Genomic DNA, 8,426 nt, shown 5'->3' on the forward strand with positions numbered 1-8,426 from the left:
GATTAGAGGATGTCCCGAGAAGCGTCGCCTTACAACCATCATGAAGAGGATGGGAGAAGGAGAAGTAGCGGGAATTGGCACGGTTGCAAGTGTTAAAACTACCAAGGCAGGGAAAAGACTTGGTTCGATTGAAGGGATCAATGCGGCCAAGCAAGGAACAAGACATGGTGTGACTACAAGTTCTCAAGTAGTCAATCTAAGATTGAGACGTGACGAGACGTGACAAGACTGTGGGTATCAAAATAGTCGAGCACAAGAAGGGACATGATGCGATAGCGAGAGACAAAGCCATCAAGCCGAGGGTGCAAAGTGAACAAGTTCGTTCACAATATGCCAGGATGGAGGCGTGGTCCAAGTTGAGGCGTCTCAAGCATAAAGGGACACTTAAGGAGTATGTGAGCCGATTTAGAAAACTCATGCTCAAAGTCCCAAGTTTGACAGAAGAAGATGGGTTCTTCACCTTCATGTTCAGATTGAAGCCATGGGCGAAGAAATTGTTGGAGCGAAGGGAAGTCAATGAGCTGTCTAAAGCCTTGACAACCGCCGAGTCCATCAAAGAATTTGGAATCAATAAGAACAAGACTTTCAAAGCAAAGCTTAAAGCCGAGGGTACCGGCAAGAGATTTCGTAATAAATGCAAGTCAGAGGATGAGGAATGTTATTCCTCGAATGGCAGAGAAAGTCCACTCAATCATGAACCAGATGGTGGATCTGGAGAAGATGTGTGCAGTCTTGACACAAGTTCAAGTGTCAAAGATGCTAAGCCGAGGGTAAGAGTCGAGCAAATGAGAAGACGCATACTTAAGATGCTAGAAGTTTTGCAAGATTACCCGAGGGGAGTCGAGTCATCCAAGGTGATGGATGAGCCCATAATCGAGTTGTCCAGAGAAGAGGATGAACCCAGGATCGAGGGGACGTTGAGAGTTGGCTCAATACGGTTAATTTTTACCAAGGCAAGTAGAAGCCAAGTACAGGAGGAGTTAGCCATGTCCAAGGAGTTTGCTGAGCATGTTCGTATAGAGAACATGGCTTCAGAGACCATCATAAGAAAATGGTCGAAGCAAGGGCTTGTCGAGGATGTTCAAGTGAGGAACAATCCTTCAAAGACTAGTAGACAAGAGTTGAAGGAAGCCAAGACATTAAGGGACAAGGCAACCATAGAGAAACTTCTTATTTACAAGATGGAAAATGAACTCCAACCTTCGTGTTAGAAGGAAGGAGGCAAGAAGGGGCATCGAAAATTTTCCGTGAGAAAGTACCGATGCATGGTGGCGCAAAGAACTCCAATGATAAGGGTTCAATGTGAGGAGTGTCAGACTTCATGTAATAAGAAGGGTTGACGCAATTTTGAGTATGACATGGTTTGTACTAGACCAGATATTGCGCAAGCAGTGGGAGCTGTTAACAAAGACGGTGACTACGGACAAACTGAAGTTGTGTTCAACTTTAGTTGGCATGCTAGAGTAATAAGACCAGAAATGTTGCTGCATTGATCGAGGTGTGAAGACATATTAAAATCAGTCTTCAAGTGGGAGATTGTTGAATATTCAACAATGGTTGGCATTGTTGAAATTGCAAATGGGGTGACTAAATGTGGAAAACATGGGCTGTTAAATTGTTCAAAGTTAGGAAGTCATTTTGGTAGAGTTTTTAGCATGGGAGAATTGTAATTAGTCCCTGCACTTTAGAGTATTTCCAAAGATTAGTCCTTAAGCTTCAACTATAAATATCCTAGCCTATTTAGCTTCAAAATCATCCCCAAATCATTCTAGCTCTCTCTCACATATTTTTGTAAACACCTGTAAATTTTCTCCCTTTAGTAAAAGATCTGCAGCAGTCCGAAAACGTATGCATAATTGGCTGAACTCCGTTATCAATTTTGGGTATTATTTTTCCGCTTTTATTTCACATTCTCATTAATCTGGTTATAGGGAAATTACTCGTTTATTTCCCAACATGAAAGAACTTGGTATTTCGATCTCCGTATAAATACCAATCACACCTGGATTTTTGAGAACACAAGTTTTATTTATATTCAAGCACCCTTTCTAATTCATCATTTAATTTTATTTCCAGGTTCGACAGGAACTCATAGTCATGAACAACTAGAGCATAATTAATCCCTCTCAAACTAGCCAACATGTTCTTTTTTCTTTTACCAATTTCCCCAAAAACATCTCTATTTCATTCAATGAGCTTTGGTAGGAGCAGTGCAATGTTCTCATTGATATCAATATTAGTGGATAAATTTGATCGAACCAAATCTTGAAAATCCGGGTGCTTTTGCCATGCTAAAATGAAGCGGAACAACAACAAAGAATTCCTTAAGGCTCGAGGATGAATTCGGAGGAGGATCAACTGGTGATCGGATCCAAGTTTTTCTAGATGAAGAGTGGCTGATTCTGGGAAGGCATCCAACCACGCATCATTGGCCAGGTACCTATTAAGACGTTATCGAAGTGTCCCTTGACTCCAAGTAAAATTAGGGCCCTCAAAGCGAATATCGGAAATGGCAACATCAAACACAAAATTATTAAACTCCATACTTACTCCATTTCTTCTCACAGTACCCCCCTGATATTTCATCAGCTCCAAGTATAGCATTAAAATCGCCTCCTAACAGCCAAGGAAAATTAGCTCCCGGGTTGAGTTGTTCTAGTTTATCCCAAATATATTTCAGAAATCATATATTTGGATTGGCTTATACAAAAGTAATGTAAAGCAACCGATCAATCTGCGGACATCGAATGGTAGTATGAATGTACTGGTTTGAAACCTAGATAATCTTAACTTTAATATCGGATTGCCAAATGAGCCAAATTCCTCCACTGAATCCTTGTGCTTCTACTCGGAACGAGTTTGGGAATCCCAACTCTCTGACAACCTTGTCAGCTCGAGAACCACTTATTCTAGTCTCCACTAAAGCCACTATCGATGACCGATGAGCAGCCACAAATTGCTTAAAATATCATCAAAGTATAGGGCTAGCAATACCCTGACAATTCCATATCATATTACTAAACATAACCAGATTAAGAATGATCCGTCCTAGCCCTGACTTCTTCTTCTCCACCCAATATAATCGGTGGTTGTCTCTCTTTAATTTCAACATCAATCAAATACGAAGAGGATTGAACCCACTCCGTAAGTAGTGGCCTGGTGAGAGTTTTATAATTCATCTATTTTTTAATTTTCAATCATTTCCCTCTTGGGTCCTTACCACGTTTGATCAGAACAGTTTTGTGTTGATTTCTCCAATCCTAGATGATAGTTTTTGCTTTTGAGTTTTGACTTCCTTCTTCAATGTTAACTGCCAAGTGTTCGCCCCTGTTATGTTAGGAACTCGTGAACAATGAGTTGAATCGATATCAAGTTGATAAACATCGAAAGGAATGTGAATAAAGCCTATTAATACTTAAGACACTATGAGAAGGAAAAACCAACTTAGTTGACTGGAAATCCCAAGATCTAAGTTCAATGGGACAACCTACTTGCATAGACCTTGTGAGGTCACATGAGAGTTCTTATCCCCAATTTCATTCCTATGATGAAAATAATGACTAAAATATGGAAAAGGTTAAGCAATGCTTTTAATGACCACTATGTGATTCAGTGAGTCGAACAACATAAGTCACATATGGGAGAGTTAAGTGGAGCCGCTTCAAAGAGACTATTGAAACATAGTTCTCTAAACTCTTGCAGAACCAGGAGATGTCCACGGCTATATGGACATACCATAGGAACCAAATTCTTGTCTGTAAGATATTTGTGTGAGGTATGTAATCGCTTACACCAATGGCGGGACAGTTCAAGGACATAACGTCTACTGGACAACAAGTAAAGTAAACATATTTTCACAAGGGAAGGTTCAAAGGGGGACGCCTACATATCCTATGCAAATATCGAACGTAGAATCTATCACCACATCGAATCAGTGTTTGAACCATCAAGTTCATTCATGTGGGAAATTATTGGAAAAATTGAATGAATTGATGTTATTTATAACTAATTAATTATAAGTCATGTCACTTAGTGAATGAACATAATTTTTGGTTTAAATTTGCATCCATTCAATCATACCTATTCAATAATTCTCTTTATGAAAAGATTAAATCCTTTCATGAAAAGGTTATGCCATTTCATCAATAGGAGGAGGAGGAGATGAAGTTAACTTGAGGAGGATGAGGAGGTGGAGGAGGAGGGGGTTGACTGCCACATCAGCAAAAACTAACGGAAAGTAACAAAAGGGATAAAAATGAAAACGAACTAAAAGTTCGATAATTGTATTATAAGTTTCAAAAGTTGGATGACCAAAATGCAAGCGCACTAAAAATTCGAGAATTATTTATATACTTTACCCTAAAAAATTAATGTATTATACATAGTGTTGATTTCATGAGAAAAATGCACGCATATAAAATTATTACCATTTATTATAAAATTTTAAATTATATAATAATAATATTATTATTAATTTATAATGAAAGAGTAGAATAATTTAGGTAATTAATCAATTATATCTTCTTCTTCTTTTTTGAAAGAGCGCCAATTATATGTAATTCAATAAAAACACATAAATTATAAAGATTATTTAAATACGTCATAATTATTTATTTATAAATAAATATTTTTTTTTATTTTTAACATATGCTCTTTGAAATAACAATCCAATTTTATATATGAAAAGAAGGTAAAATAGCATAAGAGATTCTTGTACTTTTAGAAGAAAAAAACTAATGTGGTTATCATATTATTTTTTTCTCTTGGTTCTTTAACTCAGAAAATAAATTCAATGTGATTCTTTGACTAATTATTTTTCATCTTTGATCGTTATGGTGTTGATGTGACAGTTCACGGTGCTGTCATGACAATCCATAGTGCTGACATGATAGTCCACAATGTTGACATAGGATGACAAATTAACATGGCGGATGAAATGAAAAGTTGACTAAACTGTCACGTTAATACCTTGGACCGCCACGTCAACACAATAAACTGGCACGCTAGTATTGTAACAGGCAACAATGAAAAACATTGGTCAAAGGGCTACATTGAATTTATTTTTTTAGTTAAATGGATACATTGAGAGAAAAAAATAATATGATAATTACATTGATTTTTTTCAAAAGATACTTTTTACCTAAAAAGAATAATTGAAGATAGTTTAACTGTTTTTTCAAGATATTCCAAATTTGATTGGGATAGATGAAAACAAGTGGGTACATACTCAAATTGCTCACCACAATTAATATGATTATGTACTTCAAATTTCAACTTTCTTTTACCAAAAGGGATTGTAAATCTCCATACTGATTCGTATGAAAAGGAGAAGAAAACACGGTTCAAGTTGTTGGAAAATTGGACCCACTTAACCATAGATTATAACATAACACCTCAGGTCAGCTAGTAAACACCACTAACCATTTACCACTGGACTTTTTTCTTTTATAGAAAAGTACAATTTCAAATTTTATTTATAAAATCCACACTCATTTGTTATCTTCTATGAAAGTGGTACCTAAATTTAAGCAAAATTTTGAAAGGATCCAAGAGAGATCAAATGATAGATCGTTTTGGTTCTAGAAAATATAAGCTATTTTTATTTTCATTTAAAAAACAGAAAACGTTAAAAAAATGTTTAGTTGTAAATTTAGAAAATGATTTCTAACAAATCAAAACAAAAATAAGTGAAAATATAAAAACATAAAATAGATGTTTTAAAGGTTTTTATTTTGAAATTTTGAAAAATAAGAAAACACATAATCTATATTTTTAACTTAACTTCCACGGATTCAAATCCTTTTAATAATAATTTTTACTCAATGATATCTAAAACCTCAAACTTTTGAAAAAAAAACAATATGATCCCTAAACTTTTTTACACTCAATTTGGTCCTTAAACTAAGTTTTTTAATAATTTAATTTTTTATTTTTTATTTAATGTATTAAATATATTAATAACTTTTTATATTTTATATTTAAATAATTTTTATTTTTTAAAAAATTAATTAAGTCCTTAAATTTTTAAAAATAATAATTTAGACCCTCAAGCTTAACCAAATACTCAATTAAGTCCTGAATTTTTCTTCTCAGTTTAAGGGTCACATTAAGTGTAAAAAAGTTCAAGGGTTATATTAGTTATTTTTTAAGTTTTAGGCTCTTAAATACCACTAAACATTACTTTTATTTTAACGACACTTTTCTGTACTCTTGTTTACAATAATATTTTAGTATAATTTTTAATTTAATTTATATCCAATATGCATTAACATTATATTATTATTATAAACTAAAATAATTTTTATGTTATAAAATTTCTTATCATTTTTTTTTAAATTTGCATAACTCAAATATTGACTTTTTGACCAAAACATCACTGTATAAATAAAATATTACTTGTCAGTCACTGTTTCCCAAATAATGCTTGATCTAACATCTGAGAGAAGGAGGCGCGTTTGGCGAAACGCACTTTAGGAGAAATGTGTGGTTGGTAGGAAGCACCTTAGCTGAAAACCGCTGACACCCGATAAAACCATCGATACCCCTGGAAGGCGCATCCCCAGGGGCGCGCCTTACCAGGGTTTTTTTGACAACCCTGGAAACCCTGGTAAGGAGCATCCCATGGGACGTGTCTTCCCCCTCCCATCCCGATTTTCGGCCAAATTCTCCCACCTATTTCCCCAACCGGGGCCTATATAAACCCCCTTCCCTAACTCATATAAATCAAACCTAAATATCTCTCATTCCTATCTATTTTCAATCTAGTAAGGTATAATTATTTTTAGAATTTATTTTTTATTCATTAAAATTGTTATTATTTAAGTAATTAATTATTTTATTATTATTTTATTTTAGTACTTAATTTTTTATTTGATTATTTAATTGTAAACTTATTTAGTTAATATTTATTAATTGCAATTAAAAAATTGAAGGTGCGTTGTTGTGATTGGATGTTGATCATATTTCGAGTCATTTTACCGATACGGTAAGAATACGAAAATCTATATTATTTTTAAATTTATAAATATTATGAAATTGATTATATATTATTTAAATTATTAGAATTTATTTAAATAATTTTGAAATAGTAGTTCAAATTTTAATGGTTAGAATTTATTTGTTAGAAAAATGATCGTATATTAGAAGTTTTTATTCTCAACAAGAAGATAGAAACACCGAGGCATATCTGGCCATATTTTTCTATGGTTGGATTTGGTTACTTAGCAAAAATTGAAGGAGGTTGTAAACTTGAACCTGCCCTGATTTATGCACTAATTGAGAGACGGAGGCCATAGACACACACACGTTCCATCTACTATATTGGGAGTGTAACATTATGATAGAGGATGTTTCAATGCAACTGGGACTCCCAGTCGATGGAACTTTCATTTGTGGTGTGCAGATGATGATTGGGGGGTTTATGCAGCGAGTTTCTTGGAATTTGCTTGCCCAATTTCAACGGTGGCCGAAAAACATTAGGGCGTCTGAAAAGTGAATTTAAAGAGTTGCGCAAAAATTGTTCGGAGGAAGAGGCAAAAACATTTATCTAGGCATATATAATACAACTTATTGGAGGTATAGTGATGCTTGAAAAATCTTGGAACCAGGTCCATTGTATGTGGTTGAGGCAATCGATTTTGAAGTAGCCAACACATTGAGTTGTGTGTCTACAGTGTTGGCATTTTTGTTTAGAGAAATGTGTTGGGCTACAAATTATAAGAAGATTGCTATTGGCAATTGTCTCATGCTTCTCCAATCGTAGGTATGGTATCGCATGCTTTTTTTGTATCCGATCGTGAATGAGCCATATGCCTTTCCGTTATTTTCAAGTTATCAATAGTAAATTTATTTTTAAATAATGTTTTCGATTATTATAGAATGACATATATATTGAATAGGTGGTCAAGTAATAGGAAAAATCATCGTGATATCCCACAAGAATTACAAGATATTCGATTACTCATTGGCCAGAAAGTTGTTGTAGAAGTACATTTTTTTATTTTTATTTTTTATTTAATTGTATTTGTATAATTTGAATCTCTTTTTAATTTTGATAAGAAATATATATTTTTGTTTTAGTTCAAATGGTTGCCACATTTGGATGGTGAATTGAGGGTTTGCATCACACTTAACCTAAGTGAGATATTGGATGTATAGGTGGCAGTTGTGCCCCATATTTGTTATGCTATTGTTGAGTGACATCTGACTGATCGTGTGTTTCGTCAGTTTGGGTTTACACAATTTATTTCAGAAGCACCAAGGAACCTAAAAAATATGCATAACATCTATATACAGTGCAAAAAAGAGGTGAATTGGTTGGTGAAGAATAAAGAGTGGTTGGCGATATGGGAGAACCGACATCAACACTTGTTCCATCGATAGTATATAACATAAACTGGTTCGATGGTTTTAGATGGCTATATTAA

Source organism: Hibiscus syriacus, unplaced genomic scaffold, assembly GCF_006381635.1.
Source record: "Hibiscus syriacus cultivar Baekdansim isolate YM2019G1 unplaced genomic scaffold, ASM638163v2 tig00110548_pilon, whole genome shotgun sequence".
Taxonomy (NCBI): Eukaryota; Viridiplantae; Streptophyta; class Magnoliopsida; order Malvales; family Malvaceae; genus Hibiscus; species Hibiscus syriacus.